Consider the following 21,357-nt stretch of genomic DNA (forward strand, 5'->3'; position numbering starts at 1 on the left):
TCCATAAATAGATAGACAATATATATATATATATATATATATATATATATATATATATATATATATATATAATATACCAAATCTATAGAAAATATTTCTGTCCATCTTATCCTGTCCAAAGAAATAAGGAATCCTCACCAGAATTATGTATTACTTTATAATGAATTGTCTTCTATACCGATTAGAATAAGACCTTAAGGTACAGTAAAAACAGAGTCTCAGGAATATTCTTATGTGCAAATGTAATGATATAAAGAAAGTGAAGGGGATGCCTAGGTAAGGCTACCATTCTACTGCTGTTTTCTAACACCAGACTATATATGGTACACATGGTACTTTAATATACAGAACTTTGTAAAGTGTCATTTTTTTTGCAGAAGAAGGCAGCCTCTTTAAAACCTGTTGGATTCAGTCTGCTGCTATCTGGGATACCGTATACTTGGGCATCTAAATCAATCTATTTTGAAATGTGTGAAAATAAAATGTTTGACTTTTTAAAAGAAAGGAGACACTATGTTTTGTGTGGTTTTTATGACTGTAAGTGATCATTGAGATTACCATTGCCATTCTCTGCAATTTATGGACTTTATTGAGTTGGTCATTTTCTTCTCAGCCTTACTGTGGTCCGATTTTTATGTTTGTTTAGTTCTAGATGTGACTTTTATAATAAATATAGATTTTTACTTCTAGAGTATGAGCTCTCCTGCGGTATAATGGGACATCTCTATATCATACATCCTTTTTTGTAGATACATACATTTTCTCTCTGTTACTATCTGGAGAAGAGATAGCAGCAAGCTTCCATCTTAAGCACATACAGAGCTAGATTGAATCAGCCAGAGATAAAGAATTTCATAACACAAAGCCTCATATCTCACTTTTGCGAAAGACTTAGGAAAAGATGTTACAGACTTAAAAAATAACCTGCTGACAAGGATTTTAAATTACTTCAGAATGTGGGAAGGCAAAAAATTGTACAAATATTATAGTATGATTATATCAAGGTAGTAATAACAGTATTTTAAAGATGGACAAATTAATATACCGTAGTTTCTTGACGGTTATGATTAAATAATGCATGGCATTTTTAAAGAGAAATGTACACACTATTTATGGTTTAATAAACCTATTCATTTTATAATTTTCGTTAGCATCTGCTGCCTTGGATTGCCATGTCTAAAGCTTTTGGTTTCCTATCGAATACATACAATTGATTTCTCTATTTTACATTCCGTTCCTACATACCTTAATTTCCTGTTGCAAATGAAATGTCTATTTTTTCCAATGCATAAAAATTGTAGGTGATGTCATAATTCCCTAGAGTTTCAGTTCTATTAAGAAGCACAAAAGGGATAAATTCTCAATGACACATAAGGTATGTTACCTTCTCAATACCGCTAAATAATCTTTATTTAAGATATAACTTTATAATCCAGTGGATAGTGGGTAAAACAAATAAACTAAATGTTATTCCCTGTAGCTTTAGTTTAAAATGTTTTAGTGCATCAATCTAAGCTAGAAGTTGGGTGAAACACTAGACAAATATTGCTTCATGCTCAAATACTGCCAGATTCCTCCCTTCCGTCCCCATTTACCTTGTCTCAAATTAATACTCCTCTTAGTTAACTTTTGCAGGTTATGATTAATGTGTAACTGAATAATGTTCAATCTTGTTCAGACATGATCTAATGGTATCAAAATCTATCTGTTACTGTGCATTAACAGCACGGGGGACTAGAATAGTAACAAAACTCTGTACAAGCTATTGTTATTATTATTTATTGTTTTTTCCATGAAAATGATTACAGGCGGTCCCCTACTTAAGGACACCCGACATAAAGACAACCCATAGTTACAGACGGACCCCTCTGCCCACTGTGACCTCTTGTGAAGCTCTCTGGATGCTATTACTATAGTCCCAGACTGCAATAATCAGCTGTACGGTGTCTGTAATGAAGCTTTATTGTTAATCCTTGGTCCAATTACAGCAAAAATTTTGAAACTCCAATTGTCACTGGGACAAAAGAAAAAAATTTCTCTAGAACTTCACTTATAAAATATACAGTTTCGACTTGCATAAATTCAACTTAAGAACAAACCTCCGGACCCTATCTTGTATGTAACCCGGGGACTGCCTGTACATTATATGTAATGATATGTCAATACTGAGTATTGTGCATGTGCATCAATAAAACACATTTTAAACAAGCAAATACTGCTAGATTCTGGACATAAGGTGCAGTAACAGAACATCAAGTGAGCTACATGTGCAGCTGTACACCAAGGTAAGTATAAGTGTTTATTTTTTTAAATTGCAAATCCTAGAGGTGATATAGGGCGAGGTGGGACACTAAACCCCAGTTCCATAAGGCCACGAGGATGGTATGGTTTCCCAAATCGCCATGACAGGAAACAAGCAGCTGTTTCCACAACTTCCATTTGTTTCCTCTTTAAATGTTTGGTATGTTGTAGTCACTACCTCCCATTTTCCTGTTCTCTACCCAGGTGTGGATCTTAGAGTTGAGTAGATATGCCGAAAATATAATAGGTGAGTATACCTGTTAAACACGGTGTATAAAGTTCAGCCTAATGAACAGATAACATTAATCGATACCAATAAGTCAAATATAGTTCACTATAAAGGGCCTTCAATAACCACGGCCAGAGGTGGCACTCAGAGCCATTTCTGTGGGCACTCAGACCATCACCCCAGGACAGAGTTCACCAAATAGGACCAAATCTTCCTGCAGTCCCAGGCAACTTTAGTGACACTTCTTTGGAACTGCGGGAAAAGTGAGAAGGTGTTGACAGAACTGCAATGTCTTTGGAGGTCATCCAACTGGACCCATCATTCTTTATCTACAGAGAGACCCTGGAGGGAAGCTACAGGGTCTCTTTCAGCTGTATTGGTGGCCTCAGGGGGCCAATACAATTAAAATATGTGGAAGAACGGGTAGCAATGTCATGCCATGTTGGCACTTCACAGTAAATAAGTGGATTTTGGTTGTACTTTGGGCACTTGGTCCCCAAAAGGTCCGCCATCACTGATCTATAAGATAACAAAATGAAATCTAATGGTAACTGCCCAAGAATTACATGCCTTTGTCTCAAACACAAACCTCTATCACACTGATACTTACAATGATGATTTTACAGGCTTCTGACACACAGTTATTAAGTGCAGTATCTCTGAATCTCAATACTTCTGATCTAAAAATTTTTTTAGGAGACTATAAAAAAGGATAGCTACTGTCCTGCTAGCAGACGTAGTTTGTACTGTCTTAAGCTGTCAAACTGCCCAGTTATGGACCTGGCTGACTGCCTAGCAACACTGCATGATATGTGGCACATGCACAGATAGCAGTGGAGACCTGCCGGCTGTCTACACTGTATCTGTGAAAAGAGGAAACAGAGGCGGGGGCAAGGAGTGACTGGAAAGAGGATGCAGAGGAGTAGGAGTATGGCTAAATACGCCATAGGGACCTTGTACAGGGGCTGTTAGGAAGAAAGGTAAACTTTAATATATGTTATCATTGTAACTACAAATGCAGAAATGTTATAAAAAACTGTTAAGGGACATGCTATTTATTGTTTGTATACTCACATTTAATTTAACCCCTTAACGCCGAAGCCACTTTTCACCTTCCTGACACGGCCCATTTTTTCAAATCTGCCCTTTGTCACTATAAGTGGTTATAACTTTGGAACGCTTTAACATATCCAAGTGGTTTTGAAATTGTTTTCTCGTGACACATTGTACTTCATGTTAGTTAAAAAATTTTGGTGGAATGTTTTGCATTTATTTATGAGAAAATCATATATTTGGTGAAAATTTGGAAAAATTCGCAATTTTCGAAATTCAAAATGTTCTACTTTTTCCACACATGAGTTATAACACCAAAAAACGTAATAACTAACATTCACGAATGTCTTCTTTATGCCTCAGTGCTTTTTTATGCATAGTCTCATTTTTGTAAGATGTTATGGGGCTTTGAACGTCAGGTGCAATTTTTCACAATTTCATAAAAAAAGCTAAATCCTTTGAAAGGCCAAAATAAAAGTAAAACCCCATAAATTACTCCATTATAGAAACTACACACCTCAACGTACGTAAAACAACTTTTATGAAGTTTGTTAACCCTTTAATTGGTTTACAGGGGTTAAAACAAAATCGGATGCAATTTCGAAATTACATTTTTTTTGGCTAAATGAAAGTGTGTTTCAAAAAATGTACAAATTCTCAGTGGATAAAATACCAAAACGCTCCACAAAATTTGATACCCAATCCCTCCCCCGTATAACAATACCACATATGTGGTGTCCACCGGCTGTATGGGCACACGCCAGGGCATTGAGGGGGGAGCTGCGCCGTTCAGAGCAGATAATGCATTGTCACATTATAATGGCTAAACAATCTTTATTTTTTTTGGCAATTTGGACATATAAGGGCTTATTTTTTGCGACATGCACTTTACAAATACTTCATTTAAGTGGGGCTGCAGCTTTTTGATGAGATTTTATTAACTCTTTAATGTATGGAGGAAAACAAAATTGGGTTTCTTTATTTTTGTATATTTTGGGGGTCGTACACCATACACTAAAAATACTATAATATTTTTATTCTATAGATCACTACGATTACGGTGATACCTAATTTATATAGTTCTAGTTTACAGGAAAAAAACGAATATAAAGAAAATCTCATTTGTTTTTGCATCGCCATCTTTTCAGAGATATAACTTTAATATTTTTTGGTTGACAAAGCTGGTTTAAGGCTTATTTTTTACGTGTTGAGTTGTCGTTTTCAGTGGTACCATTTTGGTGCACATTACTTTTTTTTATCACTTTTTGGAACATTTTTGTAAAGGGATTTTATGAAAATTAAAATTTTTGGCAAGTTTTTCAGGTTTTGTGTTTACGGCGTTCACTGTACGGGTCCAATAATGTTTCTGACTAATTGTAAAGATTGTTACGGACGCGGCGATACCAAATATGTGGGGGTTTTGGTGATTTTCCGTTTTTTTTTTTTACTTTATTAGATGTGTATAGGGAATGTTTGTGTTTAGGGGACTTTATTTAATTAATTCTTTTTATTAAAAAGTGTGTTGATTTAGTGCTTTTAACAATTTTTTTTACTTTACTTTCACAGGTTAGCTTGAACAAGCGATCCACTGGTTGCTTGTTCAAGCTATTCTTCACCTAATACAGTGTAATACAGATGTATTACACTGGCACAAGTACATAAAGACAAAAAAGGCAAAATCCAGCTCACCAGTCAGACGACATCTTCCAGCGCACGGGCATAAGGAGATCCCCCATGGACTCGGGGCAATGGCACATTTGTAGAAAAGACCAGCGCTTCAGAAGAACGTAGCAGTAAAAATAGTAATTTCTTTATTCGTACCTCTTTAAAAGCATAAGTGGTGGCAGAGTGCACAGCACAATGGAAACACAGGGTAAATCCAACGCGTTTCGCTCAAATGAGCTTAGTATCCATGACTAAGCTCATTTGAGCGAAACGCGTTGGATGTGCTTTTAAAGAGGTACGAATAAAGAAATTACTATTTTTACTGCTACGTTCTTCTGAAGCGCTGGTCTTTTCTACAGATGTATTACACTGTATTATGTGACACACTGAGCATGCTGCGCATGCTCAGTGTGTCACAGCCGGGTCCTGCCAGAAGGCAGGACCCGGCTCCCCGGAAGGAGATCGCGCAGTCCCGGGGCTGCGATCGGAGGCACTTACACCCCCCCGGTAAGCGCTGCGGGGGGAACCGATTACAGTCAAATGCCCCTGACAAGCCGTGGTCAGCGCGACAGCGGAGAAATCTCTGATCGCGGGTGTTAGAGACGGGAGTTGGCTATAGTATATAGCCGACACCCGCAGCTTCTGGCGTGTGCTCCGTTTAGGAGCCGGCGCCAGAAGCATGGCGTACTATTACTGCATTTTGCGGGAACGCACCTCCCGCCATGTAGTAATAGTACTCCAAATGTCGGGAAGGAGTTAAAGAAAATCTAGCATCAAAATGAAAGGGGCATTCCGGGAATATGAACGTCTGATACAAAAACCCATAATGATATAAATGAATACAGCAAAAAGTAACACAAAAGATGGCCACCACTGGAAATTACAAGTCCAATGATCCTTTACTTCTCAGTAACTTCTCCTCCTTCTTATGCTCTGATGATATAACAGACTTTCTTGCTCTGTTACTATAGCAATGATGTGCATAACTGCCATTACCTCACTGAGATGACATCTCACCACAATACTGGCCATACTGGATGCAATGCAACTAACCAAATACAGCCAAATGTAGTGATGATCACATGACCTGCCCAGGCAAGTGCAGGACATGTGATGTGGACATGTGACCAGCGGCCATCTTCTGTCCTGTGGCTGCTCCGTGCGGAGAAAGTAAACAAACTGATTAACCCCTACGGGACTCAGCCTCTTTTGGCCTTTAGGACGCGGTCCCATTATTCAAATCTGGCCTGTGTCACTATAAGTGGTTATAGCTTTGGAACGATATAAAATATCCAAGGGATTTTGAAATTGTTTTCTCGTGACACATTGTACTTCAAATTAGTTTAAAAATTTGGACCATATCTTTTGTGGTTAGTTATGAAAAAAAAACTAAATTTGGCAAAAATTTGGAAAAATTCTTTATTTTCAAAGTTCTAAATTCTCTACTTTTGATGCAGATAGTCACAGCACCCAAATAAATTCATAACTTACATTTCCCAAATGCCTGCTTTATGTTGGCATGGTTTTTTAAGATTCCACATATTTTACTAGAATGTTATGAGGCTCAGAATTTGGGTGCTATTTTTCAAATTTTTGGGAAAATCACCAAAACTAATATTTAGATGGACCTGCTCAACTTTTAATCGACTGTGAGAGGCCTAAGTAATAGGTAGGATTGTGAATGACCCTATTATGGAAACTACACCCCTCAACGTATGAAAAAGCACTTTTAAGAAGTTTGTTAACACTTTAGGTGTTTTATAGGGGTTAAAACAAAATGGAGGTGTGGTCTACAAATTGTAATATTTTTTGACAATACATTCATTTTGGGTGGGAAATTAAACATATGTAATGGATTAAATGAAAAAAGGCTCCACAAAGTTTGATACCCAATTTCTCCCGAGTACACCGATACCCTATATGTGGTGGTAACCTGCTGTATGGGCACACGGCCGGGCATAGAAGGGAAGGAGGCGCCATACAGAGCAGATTTGCTATGTCACATTGTACAGGCTATAATTTTTTTTGTTTTTTTATTGTGGACCTATAGGGGCTTATTTTTTTGCCACATGAGATGCACTTTTCTGGTACATAATTTTGGGGCATCTATAGCTAATTGGTGAGATTTTATTAACTCTTTGTTGGTGGAGGAAATGAAAATCATCAATTTTTAGGAAATTTTTTTCTGTTTTTTTTTTTGGCCGTTTACCATACCGTAAAATAGTATATTATTTTTATTCTATGGGTCTCCATGATTCCGAAAAGACCTTTTTTATATATAGATTTTTTTTTAAAAATGTTCCCATTTTACTGAATAAAAAGTAATTAGGCAAAAATGTAAATTTTAGCATCACCGACTTTCATATGCATAACTTTTTTATTTTTTGTCTTAGAAATCTGGTTAGGGGCTTATTTTTTGCGAGAAGGATTGTTCAGAGCATTTTTTAAAGGGTATTAATTAAAAATCATCTTTTTTTGGAGAGTTTTTTGAGGTTGTTTTTTACGGGGTTCACTTTACAGGTCCAATAACGATTCTGTTTTATTATGCAGATTGTCACGGATGTAGCGATACCAAATATATGGGGGTTTTGTGCATTTTATTCAATTTTACTGAATAAAAACTAATTTGGAGACAATTTTATTCATTTTAGCATCACCATCTTTTCATATGCATAACTTTTTTATTTTTTGGCTGACGAATCTGGTTAGAGTAGTTCTTTTTAGTGATTTTATTTTAGGGTGCGTAACTTTTTTTTATCCCTTTTTAGAGCATTTTTTAAAGGTATTAATTCAAAATTATCTTTTTTCGGAACGTTTTTTGTGCCCCCCCCCCCCCGTGTTTACCAGCAGGTCCAGTAACAATTCTGTTTTATTATACAGACTGCTACAGACGCGGCAATACCAAATATGTGGCCTTTTTTTGTGTGTTTCTGTTTTTTATACTTTATTAAGTGTTTTTATGGGAAAGTGTCATTTTAGGGGCTTATATTTTTATGTATTTATTTTTTATTTATTCTAATGTGTTAACTGATCGCTGGTTCAAGTCCAATACATTGCTCTACAATACTTTTTCATTGTAGAGCAGTGTGAACTGTCTGAGCATGCAGAGCATGCGCAGACAGTTTACAGTCAGACCCGGTAGGGATCTGACTGCCAGGGACATCGGGCAGCCCTGGAGCAGTAGGCAGACTTCGGGGCTGCCGAGAAGTGGATCGGATCCCCCGGTAAGCGGCATGGGGGATCCGATCCATAGCAGGAACGCCCTTACAAGGGGTTAACACCCGTGATCGGAGTCGGCTCGGTGTTACAGCGCGGTGTCAGCTGTGATAGACAGCTGAAAGCCGCAGATTCTGGTGCCAGCTCCATTCGTGAGCCGGTCCCAGAAGCTGGACGTTATACTACGTCCCGGGGCGCTTAGCATCTAGCCGCAGGGACGTAGTATAATGTCCTGGTGCGCCTAAGGGTTAAAGGGCCAGTAGCATTTAAATTCTTCATTGCAGTGTATGTCAGCAGCATTTTTCTGCTAAGGGGAGCAAAATTTTAAATAACAACTAATTACTCTTTAGCTTATATTTTGATGAATCATTTGTACATGAATTGTGCTTATTCTTGGAATACCCCTTTAAGCATGATAAACCAGGGACACTTGCTAATAGAACAAATCACAATGCAAGCAATAGATTTTTTATATCCTTTTGTGAAAAATATCATAAAATACAAAAATGCTTTTACTTCTTATTAATCAATTTATCGATTTTTTACATAACGATCCACAGTCCATTTGAGTCATACGCTTTAGGAAGCACATTATACTGCATTCAGTCGGTGAATTAGCTTCTTAATCTTCATTTTTTTGAAAGGTATTGCAGCCTATAGTCAGGTATGTTGAATCAGAGTGGATAACGGGCAAAGACATTACACAAGACGAGTCCTGAGGTCTATAGTGTGAGCTGTGTCCTGTGACGTTTCGGGGGGACGGCCCCCTTCCTCAGACATACTCAATAGTTAACCTCTCAGCTAGTTATACACATTGTGCCAGAAACACACCTGTGTATAACAATGTTCTACATTAAAAACAATAGCAGAAATATTAGCAACATTTTACAATATAAAACCTCACACATAGACATTAAAGTTACAATTTTTGGTCATCCCTTTATCCAATATCCAATATACTTTGCGCTCCAACAAACAATTGGCTATTTGACTCTCTTTACATCCCACTATTTCTTGTAATACTAACCACTGTAAATCCGATAGCCGATCAGATAGCCGAGGTAAATCTGTAGCCGATCGAATAATTCGAGCAGGCATGGCTCACGCTATGGTACTGGTCTTGTGTAATGTCGACATACCTAACTATAGGAAGACTGCAATACCTTTCAAAGAAAGAAGATTAAGAAGCTAATTCACCGACTGAATGCAGTTTAATGTGCTTCTATGATTAAAATGGACTGTGGATCGTTATGTAAACAGTATAAATAAATAAGAAGATCTGTGATCTGTTTGGGTTTTTGCAACAGCTATTTTCGTTTGCTATATCTAATAATTGATGGACGCAGTAAAATTTCAGGATTGAAATGAGGTTTATTGTACAGAATATGTGCAATATACATTAAAACTAAATTTGACAGTTACAAAAGTATGGGCACCTCAACAGAAAAGTGACATTAATATTTAGTAGATCCTCCTTTTGCAAAAATAACAGCCTCTAGTCACTTCCTGTAGCTTTTAATGAGTTCCTGGTTGAAGGTATTTATGACCATTCCTCTTTACAAAACAATTCCAGTTCAGTTAAGTTTGATGGTCGCCGAGCATGGACAGCCCGCTTCAAATCATCCCACAGATGTTCCATGATATTCAGGTCTGGGGACTGGGATGGCCATTCCAGAACATTGTAATTGTTTCTCTGCATGAATGCATGGGTAGATTTGGAGCGGTGTTTTGGATCATTGTCTTGCTGAAATATCCATCCCCGGCATAACTTCAACTTCGTCACTGATTCTTGAACATTATTCTCAATAATCTGCTGATACTGAGAGGAATCCATGCGACCCTCAACTTTAACAAGATCCCCGATGTCGGCATTGGCCTTGGCCACAAAGCCCCAAAGCATGATGGAACCTCCAACAAATTTTACAGTAGGAAGCAAGTGTTTTTCTTGGAATGCTGTGTTTTTTGGCCGCCATGCATAACGCCTTTTTGTATGACCAAACAACTCAATCTTGGGCCTTTGTCCAAATGTTCTTTTGCATAACTCAGACGACTCTGTTTGTGACGTGCTTGCAAAAATGGCTTTTTTCGCATCACTCTCCCATACAGCTTCTACTTGTGCAAAGTGTCCTGTATTGTTGACTGATGTACAGTGACACCATCTGCACCAAGATGATGCTGCAGGTCTTTGGAGGTGGTCTGTGGATTGTCCTTGACTGTTCTCATCATTCTTCTTCTCTGCCTTTCTGATATTTTTCTTGGCCTGCCACTTCTCTGGTCCGGTCTCCTGCCACTCCTCTGGTCTTCCATTTCCTTACTTTGTTCCTCAAAGTGGAAACTGAAGGGTTAAATCTCTGAGACAACTTTTTGTATCCTTCCCATGAACAACTATCTTTGTTTTCAGATCATTTGGGAGTTGTTTTGAGGATCCCATGATGCCGCTCCTCAGAGGAGATTCAAATAGGAGAACAACTTGCAAGTGGCCACCTTAAATACCTTTTCTCATGATTGGATACACCTGGCTATGAAGTTCAAAGCTCAATGAGGTTACCAAACCAATTTAGTGCTTCAGTAAGTCAGTAAAAAGTAGGTAGGAGTATTCAAATCAAGCAAATGATAAGGATACCCATACTTTTGCACCTGTCAAATTTTGTTTTAATTCATATTGTACATTTTCTGTTAGTACAATAAACCTAATTTCAATCCTGAAATAGTACTGTGTCCATCAATTATTCAATATATATAACTGAAATAGCTGTAGCAAAAACCCAAATTTTGATAACTAAAAATGATTAAGATTAATAGGGGTTCCCTAACTTTTTCATATGACTGTATACCCAAGATTTTGACTAAACACTTGCTCATAGATCCAGGCACAGTGAATGTGGTAATCTTATTATATTTGTTATCCTTGGCTTCCCTCCTTCTAAAATCAGCTTTTACGATCATGCTAATGAGCCTGAGGGGCCTTGGTGGGTATTTCCAGAGCCCCTCAGTGATGTCTTTTCATTCATTATTACTATGAGCAGTGTAGGGCGAGGGTGAGACATGTTCTGCTCATTGTAATAGAATGTGACGCTGTGGCACTGAGGGGCGCTGGAAACACCCACCAAAGCCCCTCAGGCTTATTAACCTAATTTAAGATTGAAGGAGGACATGGATAAAAAATATAAAAAGAATACCTCAGTCACAGTGGATGGATCTATGAGTAAGTGCTCCTGGTCTATCATGCTTGATTTTGATGCTAGATTCCCTTTAATTCATCTGCCTTATAGAAAAATTTCTTCAGCTTAATGCTATTAAAATAATGTACCTGTGTGAAGATAGTTACCCCTATATGTAGCCATGTTGTCCCTTAGAAACGAGATTCTTGTTCTTGAATACGACCACCGCCGATGCAGTTATTGTACAAAGAAACAGATAGCTTTTGCAAATGAAATGTCTGGGAATTACTGCATGTCCCACAGCTGTCCTGTAGTAATGATACCTGAATTGAGGTGGTCGGGTTCCTCAATATTATATGCATGGCCATCTCTGCGAGAGTGCAGGGTGGGCCGTATCCATTGACAGCTATCTCATTTCTAAAGGTCAACATTTATAGTGAATTATATTCACACATGAAATGTTTTTAATAATATGTAATTGAAGAAATGTTTTAATATGTCAGATGAATACCCTTTTAAGCATATACATGGTGGGAGCATACAGGTAAAACAGAATTCTGCAGCCAAAATCCATTTAGAAGTAGTTCTTTTTCGGTTTATAATTGTGTAATTTCAGGAACAGGAATCGTATGAAGTTACTCTAATGAAGATATGCAGTAGGTGGTCTAAGGAGAGCTAGAATAAGAAAATAATATTCCAAGCTAAATTTAATTCAGCATAGGTATATTAAATGCTACAAGGATGAAGACTATAGACCTCTAGAAAAAGAATGTTGCAAAAGGTATATTTTTTAAAATTTGTTACAATGTTTCAATGATATGCATAACAATATAAAGTGCAAATAGATATTATACAGCCCATAGAGGGAAACCAGTTGGCTGCATGGTGCAGTGAAATATCTAAATGTTCTGCAGTTACATAATATTTGGAATCCTTATCAGCTTCTGGAATGTACAGAAGACATTAGTCACTTTATACTGCTGCCTCAGCCCATGCTTCAATGTCATCATGTTGAACCCGCCAGGAAAGAGCTATAAAGATTTCACAATAAATTATTGTTTTGGGAAAGTTGCATAATGATTTCAATACTGTCAAGTCAAGATGAAGGAAGATTATAAACTTACAACTTGAAATGTTAATGTTTCGAATATTTAAAGGTTTCTTGTATGGTTGCCAGCCTGAACTACTCTTACTGTTGCTATATATTATCCATGATGTTAATGGTGATTAGATGTGTTAATGTCTTTTCCAGGATCAGAAGATGAGACATTAGCTTCAATCGTAAAAGAAAATATTCATCATGTCTTACTAATCATCTCTTCTACTGCCCCAGATGGGCTTTAGTCTACTTATTTTTGTTCTAAAATCTAATGAGAGCACAACTGCTGCTAAAGCAAAACTGGCATGCTGCTCTTTGTGGAGTAGGGCACTGGTTGCATGCGGTTGTCTTGGTCTTGTTTGTTTTATCCATCTGTACTGTATTAAACATATTACAATATCTGTAAACAACCTATGAATATACTTTATAGATACCTTGGCTTCTCATTACAATATAGCGCTGTCCATGGAGGGCATTCAATTTCAGTGCTTAATGTGAGGGAAGGCACCTTAGTGATAAACTTTCTTTATAAGGCAGATGCCGTGCAAAGCTTGAGATACAGCAAACTTAAGAGGGACCTGGCGGCAGGGATAGGGTCCCTAAACCAGTAGCAAGTAATCTTCTTATAACAAACTGTGGATGGAGTAACTGGATGGGTGCACCATTTCATTCACCCCTATCTTATTATGGTACCATTATGATACTATTTTGGTAACATACACTACCGCTCAAAGGTTTGGGGTCAATCTTGTGTTTACCATTTAAACACATACTTCTATTTTTCAAATGAGTTTTAAAAAATAGAAAATATAGTATAGACATTGACAAGGTTTGAAAGATTTTTTTTTTTCATTTGAAATAATAAAGAGAATGCTCTCTTTTCTGCAATTACAGCATTTCAGACCTTGGCATTCTAGATGTTAATTTGCTGAGGTAATCTGGAGAAATTTCACTCAATGCTTTCAAAAGTCCCACCCACAATTTAAATTGACTCGATGGGCACTTTTTGCTCCATTACATATAGAATAACAGCTGCCTGCTTCTTTCCTATATAGTTCTTGTATAATTTATATCCTGTTGTAGGATGAGATTGGTTCCAATCAAGCGCTGTCTGGCATGCCATTGCAAAATTTTGGCCTATGGACACATACAGACAGTTTTTTTTTCTTCCTGGCTTCAGTGATTTTTTTCCCATTCTGACCCATTCTTCTCATGGACTTTTTCACACTTCAGTTTTTCCACTGATCCACAGTGAACACAAAAAGAACAGGTTGTAAACTGACCACTGATGTGAAATGTGAAAAAGCACATTGGTTTTCTCCTCCTGGCTGATGCCTTACCGACTCATTCTTTTCAATGTGCTTTTTCACACTTCAGTTCACACGCGTTTCGTCTGTGTGATCACCCCTGAGGAAGCCTGCTTGCACAGGTGGAACGCGTGGGGATTCCTTCTTAGTACCTTCTATGACCAACCAACCTTGATTATGTAGGTAATATTGGCTCCATGACTGTCCTTATACTTATTATGTAACCTATATCACTTGAGATGAATTAATGCTCATGTTACCTATTTGATCTCAACTTTGGACATACTGTCTACTTTTGCCTTGTTACTGTATCACTTGACCGACTTGTTTATGTACACCGGGACTATTGTTTTGTCCTTTGTCTTATGCACTATGAGGGCTTTTTAACTGTTTTTAATCATGTTATTTAGTTATTTAATAAAGACTTATGAAATTGTACCATGGACACCCTCTTGTACTTACTTTTTGTTTTAAGTATAAGATATCAGTGGCAACTGTTGACATAATTCTATTCTCACAATGATTTAGCATTGCTATTTCTAGAAACAAGGTACTTGCATATTACAGTGTTTGGAACAGCTTCCTCTCTGTAGGTACAAAAGGCCTATGTAAAGGGATTGCATTGTACTTCGACAGTGTGCTGAAGTTGTCTAGACTCCTACTGCTCATGGTAGATTCAATAGGGGGATCTTTCAAAATTTTGATCATCTGTGCATCTCATCCTCTTCACCTCTAGTGTTAAAAAGTTCTAGAAAAGTACCACCAAGGGAGGGAGTCATTCCTCAAAGGTTGCATAATGGGTAACTCTATGACACTGGTATAGGGGACTCCAGACATAGTCCTACACATATATCAGACAAAGACTGGTATTTACCTTTGTACTATGAGCTACTCTACAATTCACAGTCCCCTTGTTCATCCTAGAGCACTCCAATATTGGAGAAAACATGGATGATTCCCCACAAGCCTCTCGCCCCTCAACAATCACCTGTGCCCACATATGCTGCTCTGTGAGGAGTGAGTGCAGGCTTGTTACAATTTTTTGAACTGGGATGTACTGCGCACTGAAAACCTCACTTTTGGTTAATAAAGGTGTAACATATTAAAAAGAATGAAGAAAAGCATTGAAGAAAAAGAATGAACATTAAAACCAATTAATAGAGATACAATTAGGTTCTTATGCTTCATACACGGGGGATGAGCATACAGTATGTATAGATTATGGTGGAATAAACATATATTACACATATTTAGCTGTGTACAGAATTCCCTGAGCGTCCTAGATGGGGAATGAACACGTTGAATGTATAGATTTTAGTGGAAACAACACATAGAGCTGTGTACTAAATTCCCTGAGCATCGAAGATGGAGAAGGAACACAATTTTGCTGCATAAATTCGAACCTCCCATGCACGTATCCAGGACTTCTCCTGAGTTGCACCAATTCTCTGGAATGCCCTTCCCCAGACTCTGAGACTAATACCCACCCTCCAAAGCTTCAAACGTGCTCTTAAAACCCATCTCTTTAGGCAAGCCTATCACACTCGCTAACTGCATGAAATGTCTACTCTCCCTTTACTAATCCATCCTATGTCCTATCTCCCATCTGTTATCTGGCAAACAGCTGATATATACCAAGCTCCAGGCTTCTCTGCAGTCTTTTTCACCTAGGACCCTGTAAATAAGATGGTGACTGATGGCTGGTTCAAGCAGCAACATCGTTGTTTAGTAAATTATTTATTAAATCATTTTATATTGTTCCCTTATAAAGAATGGCTGGACCATTATACAACCTCTTGTGTCACCCCCTCATCCTCATAGTCTGTAAGCTCTTGTGAGCAGGGCCCTCACTCCTATTGTTCCATATGACTGTTTGTTCTTTGTAATGTAATATAGTTGTATATGCCCCCTATGATTTGTAAAGCGCTATGGAATTTGATGGCGCTATATAAATAAAGATTATTATTATTATTATAAATTATAGTCCTCATGCATATGAACATGTGCATATTACGGGCCACAAAAAATGGACCCAAGGTGTCATGTTTGCGGCCTATGGGTTATTGGCTTTGAGGTCCATTCATGTGCAGATAACAAGAGAAGAGTGCATAAGTTGTAAACAAAATGTATATGTTAACAAATGAGTTAAAACAGCATGTGTTTTGTTACCACAATGTTAACAGCTATATAATCAGGCATGCATTAATGCCATGTGTGAACGCACCCTGAAACCTCTCCTGAAGACCACCTCTCTGAGAGGACTCCTCCCTAAAATACTGTTTTTATTCAATCACTGCTCTATTTTATTGCCAGTATGATCTATGGAAGCTGCCTCCTATCTGCAGACCACCCATTTCCCGTACAAAGAGATCTGCTCAAAGCAGTAGCACTGTATGTACACTTTGCTGTGCAGGATCTGATTAATTCATTGAACTGATTACATACACATTTATACTATATTCAAACTTTCATACATACACATTTATACTATATTCAAACTTTCAAATACAAAAAGCTCTGCTACATACCATTCCTGGTATGTAATTGGAAGTCCTGTAGCATGTGATTAGTCACATGCTTATGACAACACTGCAGGTCCTGGAGTGTTTTGCATTCAGTCGGGACTGATATTTCTCTGCTACTGATCATGAATGCAAAGTTATAATAATATCCAAAACCTATTATTGATAGTGTTTGCTATCAAATTATCTCAAGTGTAATTTGTCATACTATCAAAAAAAAATCACATGGCTAATCAACCTAAGCTGTAAAAAGAACGATTGATTAGATGTGGTTTATAAGCGAGAAGAGATGCAGGCTATTCTCTAAAAGTCATGTAACAACTAAATAGGCCAGATAAGGTTCCAGGAATCTTATCTGACCCAAACACACCAACTTAAACAAAGTGACACTTCAAAAACAGTGTTGTGATCAGGATATCCTCAAAGCCTTGAATGGTCCATTCTGAAATTGTGGACTGGATAGCCAAGGGTTCATAGGCGCACAAGGAGTTCACCAAGTGGAGAACCTCTGTCATGTGTGGATAAATAGGATCTTTTAATTGGCAAGTAATAATTATCTTAGATGGCTATAAATACTTTTAGATCATCAAACTGTATATCTCTTTTTTGTTTTATTGTACTGTAATCAACATTTTCTTACTATAAATATTCGGGACAGATATAATAGGATGCAAGGTTCCTGTAAGTTATTTGGATACAATCTAAGTGCAACCAATTTCTGCAGCTACAACAAAATACAATTTTGTCTCAGAAGTTGCTGTGACAGTTTTCAGTTAGACATTTAGTCCATGTGCCATGGGCATTCATAAGACTTTTAAGTAATCAATCAATGGTCTTTCAGCAAGCTTTATGTAATGGTCTAAATTTTTTAAGACCTATCCAATTTTCCAAAATTGACAGTTTGATTCTTCAAAGACTTTATGCAGAATTTTTGCTGGGTAAGATTTACACCTATCCACAGTCTAGCACAGTGATGGCATAACCTTTATAGGTTGAGTGCCCAAAATGACACCCAAAACACACTAGCTTTTCCCAAAGTGCCAACTAGGCAATTTAAGCAGTAACAAACTTACTGCTACTAGAATCAATCGCTGATATCCGAACCTGTCCATACATTCTCACTCTTCAGATGGGACCAGGCAGCACAAGATGGGTCTCTTGAAAATAATAGGACACTACCTGGACACCCTGAAATAGCAGGAAGATTCCTTGTCTGAAAACCTCTATGCCTGGTAGACAGCCTGCATGCCCACAGAGAGGTCTCTGAGTGTCATCTGTGGCACCATTGCCATAGGTTCGCCACCAATGCAATCATGAAAGGGTTAAATACTACAATACAATTCTCTATTGCAGCCACACATGCCATAGTTTGTATAGGATATAACGGGTGCTTCCGCGATCCATGTCATGGATCGCAGGTGCACCCGTGCTCCGCTGGCTGCCTGTCCCCATCCTCCTGCCCGCACTTACCTCTCCTGGCTGTGTCCTGGGTCCCGGCGTGCAGGCTGCATGCCTCCTGTCTCCAGGCCACGCTCCCTGAACTTAAAGGGCCAGCGTCCTTCCCATTGGCGCTGGTCACTTTTGGGTTTCCTATATAACCCGGCTGCTTCCTTCACTCCCTGACGGATCTTCAAGTCTTCCCACTGAAGTGAAAGCCTCATGTGTGTATCCCAAGGTCCTGTTCCTGTGAGTTTTCCGAGGTCCTGTTTCCCGTGCGTTTCCAGATGCCTCCGTGTTCCTGTGAGTTTCCAGACATGTCCTGTGGTGCATATCCTGTGGCCCGTGTCCGGTGGTCCATATTCTGTGGTCCGTGTCCTGTGGTTCATATCCTGTGGTCCAGGTCCAGTGGTCCCTGTCCGGTGGTCTGTATCCTGTGGTCCGTGTCCTGTGGTGCATATCCTGTGGCCCATGTCCGGTGGTCCATATCCTTTGGTCCGTGTCCTGTGGTTCATATCCTGTGGTCCAGGTCCAGTGGTCCCTGTCCGGTGGTCTTAATCCTGTGGTCCGTGTCCGGTGGTCCATATCCTGTGGTCCGTGTCCTGTGGTTCATATCCTGTGGTCCAGGTCCAGTGGTCCCTGTCCGGTGGTCTGTATCCTGTGGTCCGTGTCCTGTGGTCCATATCCTGTGGTCTGTGTCCGGTGCTCTGTGTTTCCTGCATCTGTTGCCTTGGCAGCCACCGCAGTGGTCCAGAGGGTCCACAGACTCTTCCCTCAGAGACTCCTGTTTCCTGTGCGTTTCCAGATGCCTCCGTGTTCCTGATGCCTCCGTGTTCCTGTGAGTTTCCAGACGTGTCCTGTGGTGCATATCCTATGGCCCGTGTCCGGTGGTCCATATCCTGTGGTCCGTGTCCTGTGGGTCATATCCTGTGGTCCAGGTCCAGTGGTCCCTGTCCGGTGGTCTGTATCCTGTGGTCCGTGTCCTGTGGTCCATATCCTGTGGTCCGTGTCCGGTGGTCTGTGTTTCCTGCATCTGTTGCCTTGGCAGCCACCGCGGTGGTCCAGAGGGTCCACAGACTCTTCCCTCAGAGACTCCTGTTTCCTGTGCGTTTCCATTTGCCTCCGTGTTCCTGTGAGTTTCCAGACGTGTCCTGTGGTGCATATCCTGTGGTCCGTGTCCTGTGGTTCATATCCTGTGGTCCAGGTCCGGTGGTCCGTAGCCTGTGGTCGGTGTCCGGTGGTCCATGTCCGGTGGTTCATAGCCTGTGGTTCGTGTCTGGTGGTACGTATCCTGTGGTCCGTGTCCTGTGGTTCATAGCCTGTGGTCCATGTCCGGTGGTCCGCATCCTGTGGTCCGTGTCCTGTGGTTCGTATCCTGGGGTTTGTGTCCGGTGGTGCATATCCTGTGGTCCGTTCCTGTACAACTGTGCTCCTGCTGTGCCATCCAGGGTTCCAGCCCAGTGGTGACCTCCTGCCTTCCTGTGCTTCCGCCGTGCCTTCTGTGTTTCCTGCATCTGTTGCCTTGGCAGCCACCGCGGTGGTCCAGAGAGTCCACAGGCTCTTCCCTCAGAGACTCTTCCCGCGCCCCCGTGCGTGACATAGGATCAGCCATATTTAAAAACATTTGCAACATCTCCCTACCCGCATTGTACTTCTAAAAAAAAAATAAAGGAAAATACGTGGAATCATTGCTAAAAAATTTAATTTCATTAAAAATGAAAGTTTTTATCTTGTATGGTAAATGCTAAATACACAATGGTCTCAAGACCCCCTTTTCCAGGAAAAGAAATGTAAGAATAAACATAATTATAAACATGTATTATAGTGTCCCAGTATACCATACAGTGAATCCTGTAACAGAAATAGCATCCTAATGTCTGAATGGACAATTTTCTCTACTATGCAAGACCTAAAGAAAGTTCTGGATGGTCAATGATTATAAAGCTTTATCACTCCATGGGGGGATATATCACATTCTGTTCTCTGTTTTGTACTTTTCTTCGCATTTTCTTGGGTGTGTGGATTGCACCTTTATACCTGTCCAGCAAAGTACAACACAACCAAGCTTTCCAGTGTTGGGCCTGATTTATCTTTGAAATCCAGGTGTCGATGTTTAGAAATGTCACACAATTTTGCACAAAAAACTCCATTCTTCTTCGGGCATAGTAAAAATATTAAAATGGGTTGCTCAAAAATTGGCAACTTTTGTGCAACTTTTTAAAAAGTCACAAAAAAACAACAGACTTAGATGCCAGTTTTAACATCCTCCAAGGTAAATCAAACAAGCACAAACTAAAAGCCCTCCCCACTAAAAAAATAAAACACAGATGCAAATTTCCAAACCAAAGATAAATGAGCCTCAATGTTCCTATGAGTTGGACCACATTTCTCCATAGAGGGCATCTAACTATTTTACTTTTCTACCATGGGCATATGTGAAACTAAAAATGAATATCATGCTGTAGAATTAGTATTGTACCTCAAGTGTACTAATAAAACGATTATTCATTTTGAATCTTTGCCATACAATAAGTCCCTTTTTTAGCAGTAAGATGCCGTGCATTATGCCTACACTGGGTTTCTCTTGAGAGGAGACGATCTATGCTACATTTCACTGCTTCTTCACATTACTTACAGCATAGTGCACCAGCTCTGGCTGGAAAATCACACCTCTTGATGCCCTGATAATATGACAAGGAAACATGAACCTTATGACTGCTAGTCACAAGTCCTACAGTTTCCCATTACAACACTAGAGAGGCCAGGTATTATGTATGACAATAAACTTAGCTCTGATCACATCATTTCATTTACTAGGAAGACTCTGGGTGCATATATACACAGCAAGATTATAGACAATATGAGAACAATTGTTAAGGATTTGAAATAATTCCACTCACATAAACACACTGTCTAAAGACCAAGAAAGGCAGATGGATAGACAGATGCTTACAAGAGCAAAATGTCAAAGTTCTAAGAGCGTTCCACACTATTTGTCTCTTCTGTCACAGTTGTATTTCTTTAAAATAATTGTTTAGTAGTTGTTTCAATTATAATAGTATTAGATTGTTTAAAATTAAATGAATATTTATTATATGTGCAATTTAAAGTAAATATATTTATATTAATTTAACCCCTTAACAACCTGACCCTTTTTTGTTTTTGTGTTTCCGTTTTTTTTTCTCCCCAACTTTCAAAATCCATGACTTTTTTATTTTTATTTATTTTTCTGTATACACACCAGTATGAGGGCTTGTCTTCTGCGTAACAAATTGTACTCCCTAGTATAAATATTTTATATTTCATCCAGTGTACTGGGAACCGGGAAAAAGTTCCATATGAGGTGCAATTGAAAAAAAAAGTGTTT

At 38.9% G+C, this 21,357-nt stretch overlaps 1 protein-coding gene across 4 annotated transcripts in view; it reads right to left on the reverse strand.

The window, feature by feature from the left end:
* FUT9 (fucosyltransferase 9) overlaps window positions 1–21,357 on the reverse strand; it is a 122,651-nt gene that overhangs the window by 4,933 nt on the left and 96,361 nt on the right. The window contains exons 1-2 of one of the 4 annotated variants that reach the window (XM_072141935.1): window positions 3,141–3,318; window positions 1,246–1,331 (exon numbers count right to left, since the gene is read on the reverse strand). The exons of 2 other annotated variants lie outside the window; for them this stretch is intronic. The gene's annotated coding sequence lies outside the window, so the exon portion shown is untranslated. Of the gene's footprint in view, window positions 1–1,245; window positions 1,332–3,140; window positions 3,319–21,357 lie in introns of those variants that run through there. One more of the 4 variants, XM_072141934.1, reaches the window with a different exon arrangement.

Source organism: Engystomops pustulosus, chromosome 3, assembly GCF_040894005.1.
Source record: "Engystomops pustulosus chromosome 3, aEngPut4.maternal, whole genome shotgun sequence".
Classification (NCBI taxonomy): Eukaryota; Metazoa; Chordata; class Amphibia; order Anura; family Leptodactylidae; genus Engystomops; species Engystomops pustulosus.